The sequence below is a fragment of the Mustela erminea genome, chromosome 5 (assembly GCF_009829155.1).
Source record: "Mustela erminea isolate mMusErm1 chromosome 5, mMusErm1.Pri, whole genome shotgun sequence".
Taxonomy (NCBI): domain Eukaryota; kingdom Metazoa; phylum Chordata; class Mammalia; order Carnivora; family Mustelidae; genus Mustela; species Mustela erminea.
Genome location: NC_045618.1, coordinates 61,264,349 through 61,281,011, shown reverse-complemented (window position 1 = coordinate 61,281,011; position 16,663 = coordinate 61,264,349). Strand labels below are relative to the sequence as shown.

At 53.8% G+C, this 16,663-nt stretch overlaps 1 long non-coding RNA gene across 1 annotated transcript; it reads right to left on the bottom strand.

Annotated features, from left to right (window-relative positions):
- Positions 1-1,535: 1,535 nt before the first annotated feature.
- Positions 1,536-13,015, bottom strand: LOC116590895. Its single transcript, XR_004285782.1, has 5 exons — positions 12,907-13,015; positions 7,433-7,859; positions 4,684-4,731; positions 3,604-3,611; positions 1,536-1,865 (listed from the first exon to the last, which is right to left on the bottom strand). It is a non-coding gene; the product is annotated as an uncharacterized LOC116590895 (long non-coding RNA).
- Between the last annotated feature and the right edge of the window lie 3,648 nt (positions 13,016-16,663).

Here is a 16,663-nt window from a genome sequence, read left to right as displayed (position 1 = left end):
TGGAGGCTTGCTGTCTTCAAGACCTGGGACCTACCCAGGCCAGGTCTGAGAGCTTTTAGGAGTCCGGCCGGCTGGCTGTAGTCCGCACATTGGCCTTTTCCAGAGGGACATCGATCCTCCCCTAAGGGACCAGGAAGCGCGACTCCAGGCACCATGCGGAGAGCCTCACTGTTTGAAACGCACTCTTCCAGCCAGAAAGAGGAAGAAACTTCCACACCCGCACTTCATAGTGCAGGAAACTGAAAGGCTGAGAGGTTGGGCGACTTAAGTCCCACATTTCTCTTGGCTTTGCCCAGCAACACCCTCCTCCCCAGTGGGACTAAGGCACTGTTCAGGTTGGGTTTGTCTTCACGTTTGTCTGGACCTGGACTTGGGTTTGCAACCCTCGGACCTGGAGCCTGGCTTCTGATTCAAGTGCGGAGTATGGGAGTATGGGGTGTGGGAAGAGGGAGAAAAGAGAATTCACAGCTCTTTTTCTTATAATCACCCCACTTCAGACGAGGAGGTACCCAACAGACACTCACTTTAAGACACTTGCTGCTCCACCACCAGGGAACGCCTATGAGGGAGGGGAGGGAGTAAAGGGCCTGGGATAGGCCTGGGTAGAGTTCTAGAATAGATATGGGTGATGTGAAAAGCCTGGGAGTTGGGGGGCGGAGAGGGTTCCCGATGTGGGATTTGGATGGAAAGGGTTTCACAGCAAGCACGCTGGCTGAATGTGCAGGGAGGTGCCATGGCTGAGGAGTGGAGCTGGGGAGGGAGTCAGAACCTATGAGCATTTAGAATATAGGTATCCCTAAACTGTGCGTATGTGTCACTCTATGCAAGGCATAGGTCACTAGGTGGGAGAATCTAGAGGCAGGTGTAGGAGTGGTGGGCCTGTCCTGAATAGCTTACAGTTTGGCTGGAGATATAAAAGGCCAGCCCATAAACTAGTGCCGACTGGGTAGGGTGTGGTCAGGCCCCTGTGATGGTTGATAAAAACTACAGAGAAGGGTGCAGCGTACAAATAGGACCTCTCTCTTCCTCATGGCTTTAGGGAAGGCTTCATATTGGTGGTGGAGCCTCAATATGGGAAGGAAGCTGGCTGGGAGGGAAGGTATTCTTGACCTGGAGGTGGGGAAGGGGCGGGGGTGGGGGCGAAATAGGCAAAGCTAAGGAGGCTGGAAAGGTCAGTGTCTTTTTAGGGAATGGTGAGAAATACAGCTGGACAGTCGGGATTCACTGAAGTCTTTTGATCTGTAGTGCGAGGCATCTAGATGGAACCTCAGGAGGCCCATCAAGTCTGGCTGTATATGATGGGGTTAAATTGGTGAGGACACAGTTGAGGCTGTTTGATGGGAGAGGGCAGAAGTGAAAAGGAAAGGAGCGGTGACCATACACAACCATGTGCAATGGGCGCCACTGAGTCAAGCTTCTGAGAATGCCTAGCTGGGTACTCATTTTTATAATTAGGGAACCTGGAGACCACCAGGGCCCCTGGGTGCGCAGTTGGATAAGAAGGAAGATAGGCTCTTTAAGAATAAATTATGGCCTCTGGGAGGCTGTTTATTAGGAAGAGAAGATTCTGCTTCAGGCTCCATGCCAGGTCAGCCGGGCAACGCAACTCGGGCTCCCCATTGTGTCCTCTTTCTTCTGCTTCCTTAGTGAGGTGGACCACGTGGGGGTCCACAGGGCCCTGGGGGGTGGTTCCCCCCAGGACCGTGTCCTGGGCCATGGCCAGGGGGGTGCCCACAGGGCTCTTGGGGGTGGTTCCCCCCAGGACCGTGTCCTGGGCCATGGCCAGGGGGGTGCCCACAGGGCTCTTGGGGGTGGTTTCCCCCAGGACAGTGCCCTGGGCCGTTGCCACCACCATGGCAGTGCCCCTGTGGAAAGCCAAATGAACAATGTTAGAGTCAGGGATCAGCGGCAGTCTTGCCTGAGATCAACTTCCCTCTTCTTCCCCCCTCCCCTCCACCTTCTGTCATGGAGGATTCTGGATTCCTGGACACTAGCAGGGGATGGTGGTGGAGGGCTGGGAGACAGGGTCAGCAAGTGATGAAGCCAGAGCACTAAGCAGACAAAAGGGGAAGAACCTAGATTCATTGGTTTCCATTCCTTGAGCCAAGAAATGACTCCTACTCCCTGGACCTCGGTTTATTTCTATAGCTAAGGAGCAGAATGATCTCATCTCCCTTTTCTCACCCAGGAACCCTTACAGAGTCATTGGAGATTTTGCCCAACTGGAAACTGCAGGCTGACTACTCACAAGTGAGGGTGCGCTGGGGGTGGCTCTAAGGGAGCTCCCTGAGGGCCAGGAGCAAGGAGGAGACAAGAGGCAGGGTTAACAGTGATGCAGGAGCCCTGGGGGGTGGTGAGAGCGAGGGTAGCTGGAGGGTGGGAGGAGAACAAAAGCAGGAGGTGGCAGGTGAGGATATGAATGTTCTCTATACAGTGTTTTTATGTGTCTCTGTGTGTGTGTGTAGGTGCAAGGGGATGTGCTCTATTTACATGCAAAGAGTTATGTCTGTGTGCCTGTGCACAGGTGGGCCCCACCCCATGCACAGGTACACAGATTGAGGCACACAAACCTGCTGTGCCCCCAGATACACGCATGTAGGCGCATCTGTGTGCATGTGTATATGTGACAGTGGGAGCGTGTGTGAGCCCCTGCCTGTCCCTGAGCAGGTGCTAGACTCAAGAAACCAGGAAGAATAAAAATAGTAAAATCAAGGCTGTATTGCCTCAGCCAGCAGAGGCCGGAAAGAGTGTGGCTTAACCTTCTGTCTTTGCTGGAACAATTCCTGAGGCCCCAATGCCAGAGGAGTTTCTTTGCCTCTTGCCACAGGCCCAGGGAAGAGAACGGAGACACCAGGTACCTTGCTCCCGGTGCTGGGGCACTGGGGACCTGGAGCCCTGAGGGAGCAGGGGTGGGGCTATGGCCCTAGCCCTGTTGGCTTCTGCCCCCTAAGCCCCAGTGAGGGCTTGGTATGGGAAAAGTAGAGGTAGGCTCCAGGGCTGGGGGGGAGTGGGGGGGTGCTTCCCTTGACCATGTCAGAGCAGCCCCTTCCTCATCTAGCCTCAGTGATGCCTGCAAACAACCACTTCCCACCCCGCCTGCTTTTCCTTCTATGAATCTCCTTGGGGTGGGGCCAGTTCCAGGCCTACGAGCCCCATCTGCTGGTGGGAACCCATGGGGGGAGGTGGGTAGGCAGCCTCCTTTCTCCAGCAGAGGCAGGTCACTGGAGCCCTGCAGTGTGGTTGGGGTTTGGGAGCAAGCCAGCCATCCAGGGAGGCTGTGGGGGTAGCCAGGAAAGCAGAGAAGCATGAAACAGGCGGGGAAGCAGCAGGAGAGAAGCTGAGACAGGGAGGGGATGTGAGGAAGCGGGAGAGACAGATGGGAAAACAGGAGAGGCGCTGAGGAGAAGGCTGCAGCGGGCTGGGGGTGGAGGAGCACTGTGGTGCCCCTGCCTGCCCGCCCATGGGGCTGATGGCCAAGCCTGCTCCCCACTCTTCATTTCAGGAAGGTCATGGCTACTCCCTGAAGGTCAAGGGAGGGGGCTGGAGGTCTGGAGGACATGGCAGTGGGGAGGAGCAAGGGAGATGGCTGGAGAGCTTTCTTACCTTTGGATCTGTGGGAGAGGAAAGGAGAAAAAGAAGTAGCTTTGGTCATTTGGTTTTGTGGCCACCAAACTGCCCCACCCTCATCGCCAAGCCCCGCAAAGGCTCCTCAGAACTGGTCACTTGCCTAAGCATCATTCCTTCTCTCAACAACAGATACAGATAATTGGAAGTCAGTACGAAGCTCTGTTGTGTATCCCTGTTTGCTGGAGAGCTGACGGAGTCCTCCAGGGTGGGGTGAAGTCAGGGGACATGGGTTCTCATCCCCAGCCTGCCGGCTGTCTGCCCTCTCAACCTTGGCCAAATTCCGTGACACAAAGGGAGGTACTCCACAGTGGCAAATCCTGACTCTTCTGCTTCCACCTCCAGACGGTCCCCACTCTGCCTCCCCAGTCCACCTCCTCCCACAAATCTGACTTTTTCTGACCCAGTCTCTGCTTAGAACCTCAGGTGTTCATGTGTTCCTGCTTCTGATCTTCTGGCCCCAGCTCTTAGCCTTTGCTTGTGGCTCCTGCCCCTTGGATAGCTTTTTCGCTCTGTTCTGTGTGCCTTCCTGCAGAAAGTATGCTTCTACTGGGCCATCCTGCCGCTCTGCTTGCCCACAGTGGGTGTGGGGGGGCTCAATCTGCAACAACCAATCTGGGTGGTCCTGAGCCTTCTGAAGTGCTCCATTGGTGGGAATCATCTGTTTGGGGAGACTGCAATTTCTTGAGGACCAGGATAGTCCTTTGTTCCTTTTGAGGGGAGCCAAGGGCACAGCTGCCAAGAGCTGAGTTCTGGGCTCCAGACCTTGTATCCCCACAATATCATCCTGAGCATGGCCCCTAATTTCCCATGTGTACGGTGGGAGAAGCACCTGTCTGCTTTACTCCTGAGGGCTAGTGAGATGAAGGCTGTATGAGCATGTCTCCTAAACTCTGAAGGGTTCTACAAGATGTAAGAGATTGTTTTCCTCTTAGAACCCTCCACCACCTTCACACACACATATGTTCTCGGCATGCATAGATATGGCTGACTGACGGCCTCTGCTCTTACCTGTCTCCTTCCTTCTTCACCCCACAGCCTCCCAGCCACAACACTTACCTGGATCCATCTTTATCCGCCAAGTACAGGGAGTGACAAAAGGAACACCTATGGTTCAACAGGTCAAGTTTAGTTGGCTGTAATCTAAATCTCACTCTCCTTCTTCTCCCCCCCCCCCCCCCGCGGGGATGTATACACACAGCTCCTTCAAGGGATAAAAATGCTCCCTCTGGCTTAGCTTGGTACCCAGTATGGAGCTGGGCACAGAGTAGGCGCCAGGCATGGGTGGTGAATGCACACAGTGGGTTCACCCACATGGAGGGTAGACAGAGACATAAAAGTATCATATACTGTCCCCTGAACAGCACACCCTCACACTTGACCCCAGAACCACCCCCAGACTCCCAGTCATGTATTAACTCAATTCCACTTGGTCAATGTCAGTCATGTTCATCATTCACGTGTGCCTACCATGGGCTGGGCCATGGTACCCAGTCCCTACAGATTCTTGCCCCCATGTAGACAACTGGCATAAAGGTGGGAGAGGGAGGCTTGAAGACAGAGCAGGGAAGAGCAGGCTGGGGTTGTCAGGGCCTCTGCAGGACTCAGCACAAAGGAATGGAAAGCCTTCCAGCACCCTAGCTGCTTGTTCCTACCTCCTCCCACCAGGACGTTGAACGCTGGTGGGAGGCTTGGGGTCTGAGCCAGTTTGTCGTTCTCCAATGAGTATACTCTCATTGGAGGGAACTATTGATATGCTCTGGTACCAAGGCTGGCTTTGTCTCGCTTGGAGCTGGAACATCGGTCACAATGCACAACCCCAGAATGGACCCTATGCACACACAATACATTCATTTTTTTCTGACCCCAAGTCAGACTCTAGTATATGATGAAAGGACCAAACACCTGACATCAGGGCACTCTGGTACCCATATGGTTGCTAAACATGCAAGCACACACACACACACACACACACACACGCACATCCTCACGCACGCACATCCCTAAGAGCCCCAACCCTTTGCACCTCTCGAGTCACCCGTTTTTGTTGCCTTCTACTTGTACCACAAATGTTCAGTTGCGTTTAGCCTCTGAGCTATGTCCATGGTCCTTCCTGACCCTTGAACCTTCCCCTAGTGAGTAATGAGTCTGGAAGAGATCTGTGAGGCTGGGGTGAGGTAAGGGGGTGATCAAGAGAAGCTTAGGACTAAATTAGGTTGGAAGGAGAAAAAATCCAAGCCTGTTAAAAAATGGGAGGCAGGGGCACCTGGTGGCTCAGTGGATTAAGTCTCTGCCTTCGGCTCAGGTCATGGTCTCAGGGTTCTGGGATCGAGCCCCACATAGGGCTCTCTGCTCAGCAGGAGCCTGTTTCCCCTTCTCTCTCTCTGCCCGCCTCTCTGCCTACTTGTGATTTCTGTCTGTCAAATAAATAAATAAAATCTTTAAAAAAAAAATGGGAGGCAGATCTGAATAGACATTTTCCCAAAGAAGATGTGCAGATGGCCAATGGGTACATGAAAAGATGCTCAATATCAAATCAAATGCAAATCAAAACTACAATGAGCTATCACCTCACACCTGTCAGAATGGCTAGTATCAAAAAGATAAGAAATAACAAGTGTTGGTGAGGATGTGGAGAGAAGGAAACTGTCATGTGCTTTTGGTACAAATGTGACCTGGTGCAGCCACTATGGAAAACAGCATGGAGGTTCCTCTAAATATTAAAAATAGAACTACCATGGGATCGACATTCCAGTTCTGGGTATTTATTCAAAGAAACTGATGATATGGATTGGAAAAGATGTGTGCACCCCGAGGTTCATTGCAGCATTACTTAGAGTAGCCAGACATGGAGGCAACTAAGTGTCCTTCAGTGGATGAACAGAGAAAACACGGTACATGTATACAGTGTTCTATTACTCAGCCATGAAAAAGAAGGAAATTTTGCCACTTGCAACAACTTGGGTGGACCTTGAGAGCATTATGCTAAGTGAAATAAGTCAGAGACAAATACCATATGCTCTCACTTATATGTGGAATCTAAAAAAAAAAAAACAACCCAAATCTCCTCAAAAGCGCCCTAGCTAATAGACACAGAAAACTGACTGGTGTTTGGTGGTCAGTGGGTGGAGGGGCAAAATGGGTGTCAAAAGGTAAAAACTGGGATGCCTGGGTAGTTCAGTTGGTTAAGCGTCTGCCTTTGTCTCAGGTCATGATCTCAAGGTCACGTGACTGACCTAATCAACCTACATCAGGCTCCCTGCTCAGCGGGGAACCTGCTTCTCTCTCCCCCCTCCCCCATTGTGCTCTCTGTCAGATAAATACAATCTTTTTTAAAAAAAGTATAAACTGTTGTGCACCTGAAACAAATATTTTTGTCAATTAAACCTCAATTAGAAAAAACAAGATGAGACTTGGACTTTTCTCTCCCCAGTTCAGGCCAAGGAGCTTGAAGGAGAGGAGTTGGCAGGCAGGTTCCTCTGAAAAGGATCCCCGCACACTTGACTTCCCTGCAGCCCCCTCAGAGAGACCATTCTGCCTGGCACCGCAGCAGAGGTACCCGGGCTAGTCCTAGGGTGGGCGCCTATGTAGATACACAGACACATGGCCCACAGACCCACACTCTGCTCCTGAGCGACACAGACCGTCACTCACAGATGTACAAGGCCCACACAAGCAGAAACAGAGGCACGGATACCAATTCGATACACATGCGCACGTACTCAGAGAAAGCACGACCAGACAGATCCACAACACACTTGCAAAGAGAGCCCCTCCTGTCCACCGTCCACAGTCAGCAGAGCCTTACCTGAGAGCACAGAGCCAGGAGCTGCAGGAAGTCTGAGGCTCTGTCTGTCCTCAGGGGTATTTGTATAGGGTGGGGAGGGGCTTGATGAATCAGGTACACCAGGAGTGTCATGGGCAGAGGGTGTGGAGGAATGAGGGAGGATGGGCTAATTTTTCTCGGGGCAAAGAGCAGCCAGAAGCTTGATAGTTGAGGATGTGGGTGGGGAGCAGTTGAGGAGGGGGAGCAGGTGAAGGGGTTGGGGAACAACCCTTTACCCCATCAGTCTGGTAAGGAGGCGCCATAGAAGCCATAGAACCAATGAGGGTCTCAAACCTCAGCAACTCTTGGGCTTCCAGTGCTGGGTGAAACTGAAGCCCGATAACCCTCTGAATCTTCAGTTAGACAAAAGGGCTCAGTTGGCCCCTTTCAATCCAGGAGATCAAGAACCCTGAAAAATCAGAAGCATGCAAGATAAAGCAGAGAAGTTAAAACGGCCACTGTTGCCAGGCCTCCTGGTAAAGAGCCTGGATGGACTGGCTGCACCTGAGCTGCATTTAATTAGTTTTTTAAAAAGTAACATACCCGAATTAAAAAAAAAAAAAAAAAAAGTAACGTACCGGAGAGAAATGAAAACCGGTCTTCAGGAAGGATTTTACTTGAATGTATAGCTGAAATTGGAAACTGAAAATTTCTCAGATGTCTATCAATAGGCCAAGTGGATAAACTTGTGGAGCATGTTTATGGAATGGACCAACACTCAACAATAAGAAGGAATGAGCTGCGAACGTGCGCCAAAACATGCCTGCATCTCAAAATCACTGTGCAGAGTGAAGGAAGCAAGAAATGTATGGTTATGTCTAGAAAAGTCTAAAATTTTATAAAATTCTATAATGTGAACTAACGCCAGCAGATCAGTGGTTGCCTAGGGACAGTGGGGGTAGGAATTGGGAGGTGGTAGAAGAAGCCCTTAGAGGGGCCTGGGTGGCTCACTCAGTTAAGCGACTTGGTGAGATCTCAAGATCATAAGATGGAGCCCCCCTGGGGGCCTGCCGGTAGCACAGAGTCTTGGTTGGGACTTTCTCTCCCTCTGAACCTCCCCACTGAGCAAGCGCTTGCGCATGCGCGCTCTCTCAAATAAATAAATCTTAAAAAAAAAAAAGAAGCCATTAGAAGGGACATAAGGACACTCTGGGGTTTGATGGATATGTTCATTATCTTGATTGTGGTGATGGTTTCACGGAGTATACACATGGCACGTAACAAACTGCATAATTTGTGCAGTTTATGGTATGTCAATTTGGTCTCTGTTAAGAGCTGTAAAAACAGAAGTAACATAGCCACATCAGAAAATGATTCGTGGGGCACCCGGGTGGCTCAGTTGGTTACTCTTGATCTCGGCTCAAGTCATGATCTCACAGTGTTGAGAACAAGCCCCAGGGCAGGCTCTGCCCTCAAGGAGGAGTCTGAGTAGCTCTCCCGCTGCCCCCCCACCACGCATGCGCACTCTTTCTCATCAATACGTAAATCTTAAAAAATTAAAAAAAGAAAATGGTTTGAAAAATAGAGAGAAGGAAAAAAGTGATTCTCCTTTATTTCCATGGTGGACAGGAAAATATTCCTGTATCATGTGCTTTTGCACTATCAAAAAACTATACAGGTTCTCGGAGAAAGGTGTTATTATTTCTCCCTTCTTTATAGATGAAAGAAGCCAGGACTCAGAGAAGTTAAGAAACTTGCCTGAGGTCACCCAGCCAATGTGTATTTAGTCCCAGTCAGGAACCCCGGACCTGGAGCCTCAGCCTCTTTTCCTTAACCTTGCCTTTCCTTTCAGGAATGCTCTTTAGGAAAATTCCAGCCTGCTCTGGTAACTTTGTGGGCAAAGGGCTTTGGGTCATGAGGGCATCAGGGCATCAGGACACAGAGGCAGCCCAAGTCCCAGGAAGCTGACAGAGGTGTGGTGCCTGCAGCTTCCCACCCTCCAGCCCACACCACGGGAATGGCACCACCGGCATCCACCCATGTCCCTGGCCTCTGCAGCCCTGAGCCCTGTAAGCCCCCCTCTTCTAGGAAACCTCCTTTCCCCCCTCGGGGCCCTGGTGGCAAGATTCCCCACCCCCACCCCCCAGCCTTTGGAAGGAGGCTAAAGGGAGAAGGTCTGCATCCTCAGGGACCCCCAAAGGGGGCAGTGGGGCTGTAGGACTGAGGAGTGCCATGGGGTCCCAATGCCGTGGGCTCCAGGTTCCTGTCTCACCATCTCCGGAGTCAGGGTCTGAACTTGGTTCTGAGTCCTACAGGCAGGTTGTGGGAGACAAGGAGGCTTTGGGCAGAGCAGGTGGACCTGTGTTGATGGGGTGGACAGAGAAGCCAGGACAGATGTGGTGGCTGTGGCCGGGGAGGGGTGGGATGGGGGCAGTTCCTGCAGCAGGTGATGATGCCCATAGCAGTGGTGCACACTGCAGGGCGAATTTACTAGAGAGTATGATGTGTGTGGATTCTCCCCTGCCCAAACTTAAGAAGTGGGTGAGCAGAGCCTCAACCATGGGTGTGTCCCCTCTTTCCCTGGGGACAATGCCTTAGAGATGGTGAAAGCTCACCTCGTGCTTGGACTTACTGTCTGGCTGAGAGAGGTGGTCTTCCCTGCCAGAAAGTCATGAGTGGAGAAGATCAGGGGTCAGTCTCTGTGACCCCCAACCCCTGTTAGCAGAGCCTGCTAGCAAGGCGCCGCCCTGCTCCTGGGCTGCACTGTGAGTCAGGGAGGGAGGCCGGAGAGCGAGGCATCTTTACACAGTACTGGGTGGATGGGTTTCTCATGGCAACAGGGCAAAGGTGGATGGTCCTGGGCGTGGGCTGGAGAGAGTGGGCAGGGCTGAACATCAGCCTCCGTGAGGCAGCATAGGTGCTATGGGGACCCCCCACCTCACCACAGAGCCTACTGGGTGAGACACTCACACTGACCTCCAAAAAGAAGCTAACAACTCCTGCCCTAGTTAATATACACATTTCAAAGATGGATGAGACCAAATGACATCACAGGTATAAGGCCATTGGCAGGGTTGTATGTAAGTGAATGGTGTTCCTTTTTTTTTTTTTTTTTTTAGAGAGAGAGAAAGCACGTTCTCCCCCATCCCCACCCCCAACATGCGTGCATCATGGCTGGGGAGAGGCAGAAGGAGGGGGGAGAGAGAATCTTAAGCAGGCTCCACGCCCAGCTCAGAGCCCAACACGGGGCTCATTCTCATGACCCTGAGATCGTGACCTGAGCTGAAATCAAGAGTTGGATGCTTAACCGACTGAGCCACCCAGGTGCACCGGCACGGTGTTATTATTGTCAGTATTAGCACCGACAACCTACTGACTTCCTGGCCTCATCATTCCTGCCCTGTCTCACATTGGGATCTTCCTGCCAGATATGTCACCATTTTTGGTTTCTTGGCATCACTGAATATTTTACAAAGAGGCTCTGGAGACATTCCTTCTCTGGCCCAGCCTCTTGTTATACCCTCCCTCCCCCTAAGGTGACCAAACATCCGGGTTTGCCTAGAGCTGAGCGTGTTCTGGACGTAGGAATTTCAGTGCTCCGATGGGATCAGTTCCAGGCAAGCCAGGACAATTGGTCACCCTACTTCTCTCCCCGCCCTGAGGCTGCTTCCTCTTCCCTGTGGTGACCACGGTGTCCCAGGCACATTCTCTCTTTTCACATGGGTTGTTCTTTCCTGTCTTGAAGCCGCCAGGCTCGGTGATGCCACTTGCAGAGAGGGTATGCTCCCCTCTCGGGAGTGGGGCCCCCCTCAGCCATTCCAAAGGCCCCTCCATCTTTTCAGTGGGACAGGACAGCTCTCTACAATCCCTCTGCCTTCTGTTGGGCTTCTGTCCTTCTTTCTACCACTCAAAACCCTGCCAGGCTTTTCCCCTATGCCTGGAGGGTATGACTCCACCCACCCCTCACCTCCCTGTGGTGAGCAGCTCATGGGGTATAGAGCATGCCTGTCCCATGCCAGCCTTCCAGCCTCTCAGTCTGCTCCAAGGAAAGAGCCCTCCTGCAGCATGCGGGCAAACCGGGGCTACTCCCCACATCCATGAGGACCCCTAGGCCTGAGTCCTTGATGCCTTGGTTCTTCCCCTCTCCACCTTGCCCACCCCCATGAGGCCTCGTGAGGGCCCCCTGCTCACTCTTCCCTGGATCCCCACTGCTCTGCCTGACCCAGAACCCTCCCTCCAGGATCTGAACACACCCTTCCGTGCTATTGCCACTTCCCACGAGGCTTTATGGAACGACCTCTCCCGACCATCTCCTTGCTGAGTCCTGCTCAACCCCTTGAAGCTCAGCTGGGAAATTCCTTGGTTGGGTTGGTTTGAGCCCTATGGGGCCCTGGCCTCAGGCTAATGCAGACTGGCGTTGGCAAGTGCCTCGAAGGTGGAGTCTGGGTCCCTGCCTCTTGGTTCCCTCATCTCCGCCAGGGAAAGCACACAGTAGGTGCCGCATTAATGTTGCAGGCAAGCGCTTGACAAGGCAGCCCTCAGCTTCTGGTTGCAGGCAACTCCAGGCCGGGGGTGGGGGGCAGCAGGAGTGGGTCCTGGGAAAACACTGGGAGTCACCTTTACACTCCCCAAGGAGAAGAGGGCCCCAAACAAGGGAGACCCCAGGGGTTCATTTCCATACTAGAGTTCATCTCTCACTGACAGGCAGGAGCTCCAAAGCTCGTGATGTCCCAGCCTTGGGTGTGCCCTGGAAAGCAGACCAGAGGAGTGGGTCCCCAGAGCAGCCTTCCTTCCACCTTCCTGATGCCTCAAAAGGCTTCAGTCCCGCCCTGTTCTGGCATGTGTGGAGAGGCGAGGCCCAGTCTGTTCCCGGTGACTGGAGCCTGGCCAGCCCTTATCCCTCCAGCCATACCTCATGTACTTTTGAGTCCTCCCCACCCAGGCGTAGGCCCAGCCTGCCCTGAGAGGCTTGCACAAACTTCAGGTCAGGAGGAGTCAGGACAGCAATTTCTTGAGCCCAGAAATGACCCTGAGGGGGACTGGGTTTGCAGGAAAGGAAACCTTTAAGCCACCCTCTGGACCTTTTCCATTTGGCGGGTTGCCTGCCTATTTTCTGGGTGCTCACGTGATCCAGCCTGGCCCGTCCTCCTCCTCAACACTCATCCACACACCCAGAGCTGAAGGTGATACCGGTGACCTCTAAGTGCTCGGCCCAGCCAGGAATCGTTCCTGGGTGCTGGGAGGTGAACCCGGAACTGGGCCCTCCTGTTCTCCTGCTGGAACAGAGGCAGGTGAAGCACAGGAGGTGCTCCAGAAGCACCAGCATTAGCTGGCCAGAGATGGCCGCCGGAGCCTGGGACTTCAGAGGGAACAGTCACGGAGGAGGAGGGCAGTCAGGGTGGGGCAGGAACCTGGCTGTGCAGGCTTTGCGGCCAGGGGTCAGCATGAAGGGAGGCTCAGAGAGGCTGACGGGGTGCTTCAGGATCTCCCCACCAGGTCATAAGAGGGCCTCATACCTCAGAGGGCTTAGATGTGTGCAGATCCCAGCAGGCTTGCAGGAGGCAGTCTTTGGGGCCCCTCGAAGGATGCTGCAGTGGAAGCATCCAGAAGGTAGCTCTCATGGTTACCTGAGGCAAGAAGAAAACTAGGTTGAACTCCACTCTGGGTTGCATGTTGTTCTGGAGATGGATATTACTGTTATTTCATTTCATCTGCCAATGACTTGGAGGAGTAGGTACACCTCATTTTCCGGATGAGGACCAGAGAGATAAGGGACCTACACAGCCAGTGAGGGTGAAGTTAATCTGAACTCCCCTAGCCCCCTCTGCCTCATCTTATGACGAGCTTGAGGGAGGGCAAGGGCCAGAGTGCTTAAATGTTATTACTCAGGCACGGGCAGGGGCAGCCATTCTGGAAGCCGTGAACAAGGCCCATGAGTGAGGCTTCTGTCAGGTGTGTGCTCCCAGTCTCTGTGCGTGGTCCCGACAGTCCCTTCCTCCCCTGCAGACCTCTCTCCCCTTTCCTCCTCAGTGAAGATTCCCGGACTTGCTGCCATCTTGCCCTCAGGATGAGCTCCGGGTCTGTGTACCACAGACTGCAAATGGCACCCTGATATGGTCCACTCCAAGTGTCAGGGCTGTGGGTGCAGCTGGCAGGCCACCTGAGGGGGTGGGAGACCAGTCAGGGAAAAGATGGGACCCAGACCCATGGCTGAGGCGCTAGGACCATGCCTCGCCTCAGGGCAGAGAGGATGAGGGTGAGGGCGCAGAGAGATGTTGCGGTGGAAACAGCAATTTTGGGGGAAGCTTGGGGGTGGGGAGGGGGAAGAGAGTGCTTGGCAGGACGGCAGGAGCCTTGGATTCTAGTCTCATGTGTTACCTAAAAGGCCTGTGTGCCCTGGGCAGGTGGTGTTGCCTCTCTGGGTCTCCTCATCAATAATGAGGCTTCTCTAGTGGGGCAGAGCTGGGAGTTCTCTCCTCTGTGGATTGTAGAGACTCAGAGAGGAGCCCGGGAGCAGGAGGGAAGGGGAGGAGCACCCCCACGGCCCCAGGCTTTGTGACTCTGCTGTCCTCTAGTGGTGGCAGGGAGTAACAGACACATGGTCTCTCCCTACCTCCCCCAGACAAGGGTCCTCTACACTTTGTAAGGCCCTTTACAGCCTATGGCCTCTCTCAGGGCTGCGTGCATTCTGGTTAGAGAAAGACATACCCACCCATAGGATACCCACGGGTCTGTACAGGACAGAATGGTTTATTCACGCATATATTTGCTCTACAAGAGCTGAGGGAGGGTATGTGGTTTATTTTATTTTTATTGATTTATTTATTATTTTATTATGTTTAAATAGTTTATTTATTTGACACAGAGAGAGATGGTGAAAGAGGGAACACAATCAGGGGGAGTGGGAGAGGGAGAAGCAGGCTTTCCGCTGAGCAAGGAGCCCGATGCAGAGTTCGAACCCTGGACCCTGGGATTATGACTTTAGCCAAAGGCAGACACTTAACCACTGAGCCACCCAGGCGCCCCTATTTTTTTTTTTAAGGATCGTATTTATTTATTTGAGGTAGAGAGAGCACCCAAGCAGGGGTGGGGGCAGAGAGGGGGAGAAGCAGACTCTCCACTGAGCGAAGAGCCCCATGTGGCACTCGTTCTCAGAACCCTGGGATCATGATCTGAGCAGAAGGCAGACGGCTAACCAACTGAGCCACCCAGGCACACTAGACTCTGGGGTTTAGAAGGGCACTGTGCCACTTGGTACACCATTTTTGCCCTCAGAGAGCTTCTGTCCAGTGGGGGATCAGATAAACACACCCCGGACTCTGGAGAATACAGGACAATGTCAGGGTTGCTCTGAGGTCTGACATACTGTGTGACACTTGGGAAGGGTGGGGCCGGTGACTGCGGGGTCCTATCTGGTCAATGGTTTGTCCTAGGCACATGGGCCTGCAGCCTGAGGGCCCCAGAGGCCTTCGTCACTGGGTTGGGAGAGTCTCTCCCTTCAGGCCCTCCCAGAAGAGCTGGATCGCCCTCCCTATGGGACGGCTGGATTGCTACCCAGGCCTCCTGTTCCCCTGCGGCTGTCCCACCCCAACTCTGGCTGGGAACAGGAGTGAGAGACGCAGTTGACCTGGCCTCCCCACCCACCTGCCCCTCGTAGCCTCCTCTAGCTACACCCCACTGCCCCAGACCTGGTTTGGGAGCCTGGGTTCCAGAGATGATGGAGAACATTAGGTCTCAGCAGGTGGATCTCCCCATCCCAGGCTGGTGCTGGGCAGGCCTCCCAGTTCCAATACCACAGTGCGGGGGAGGTGGTAGGAAGCTGGGCTGCCACCAGCGACACTTGGGAAGGGTGGGGCCAGCGACTGTGAGGCCCAGGAGGGCCCTGCCTCTGGCCTTCTGGGGCTAGGCTGGAACTCAGCAGCCTGTTTGAGGTAATGCCCAGAGAGGGAGGGAGAAGGACAGAAAGGCAGAGAGAGACAGCGAGAGAGAGAGAGAGAGAGAGAGAGAGAGAGAGGTTTGGGGAGAGGAGCCTGGGTGTGTCACCATTGCTGGGAGTTTGACTCAGTGAGAACATCCGGCAGGAAAGGAAGAGAGAGTGTGGTGGCATTTCCAAGCAGGATAGGAACTCTGGGGCTGTGGAGACTGGCTGTGGGGTCAGGGGTACTACGTGAAGGCCTGGCCAGGAAAGAGCCTAACCGTGGTGGGAATGGGAGGAGGGCAGGAAGACAGGGTTCAAGGGGAATAGAGATTGAAATGCTGGCTGACTGAGCTGGTCTGGGGAGGAGAGAGGGCAGTGGGGCTGGAATTAGGGAAACTGAGGCTTGGTCAGGTGGGATGTGGGGGATGCAGAGAATCTCTGACCCTCCCTTTAGGGCTTAGAGGTTGGGGCCCTGTAGCTATTGAAGGAGACCACAGGTACCCCTGATCCAGAGACACCCCTCCCATTACCCCAAGCCCCAGCTCCTGGAGGCTCCACACGTGGGACTGCCAGGCCAGCTGCTCCCCTGGGCACTGGGACCAGCCACAGCTGTACTGGGGAAGATTTGGGGAGAGATTTTCTTGAGAAAGGCTGCTTCTTTTCTCGGGGTGGGAGAGGCTTAAAAGTCAGCCGTGGGGACCAAGGCCAGGAAGGGCCCGGCGTGAGGAACCTGGGTGGGGAAGGCTGTAGGCAGACCACAAGCTGCAGTGGTATGGGCCCTGCAGGAAGGGCCAGTTCCCCACACACTGAGGGGAGACTCGAACAGCTGAGCCTCTCAGAAGTGGCTGTGATTTAAAACACAGGGAAGCCAGTGTCTATGTCAAGGAATGACTAATGGTGTCATTTCAGGTATGTAGTTGTATTTGGTGGCCTAGGGGAGTTAAGCTTCTTGACCCCTCCAAATGAGTTAAACCAGAGCTGATGAGGACAGTAAAGGGGGGCTCATTTGAGGTGTGGGTCCTCAGACTAGGACAGCTGGTGGGCTCAGCTGCATCCCCCAGGCCTTTCTTTACTGTTGGGAGAGATGGAGGCTTATGTTGGCTGCCTGTGCATTGGCAGGTAGGTCCAGGCTGGGGCTCTGCTGGGGGAATGGCCTCAGAGAAGGCAGGGCCTGGGGCAGCCAGGCCCCCTGTGTGGGGTCAACCCGACAGAGAGAGGTTCCTGCCTGTGTCTCTGGGGACGCTGGGCCAGGGCTGGGAGAGGAGCTGGGCAGGGCCGGCGCCCTGGTCCTTGCCCTCTGAGAGTGGATGGGTGGGGGTGGCGGCGCGCATTCCTGGCTGGGAGCCCAGAGGAGT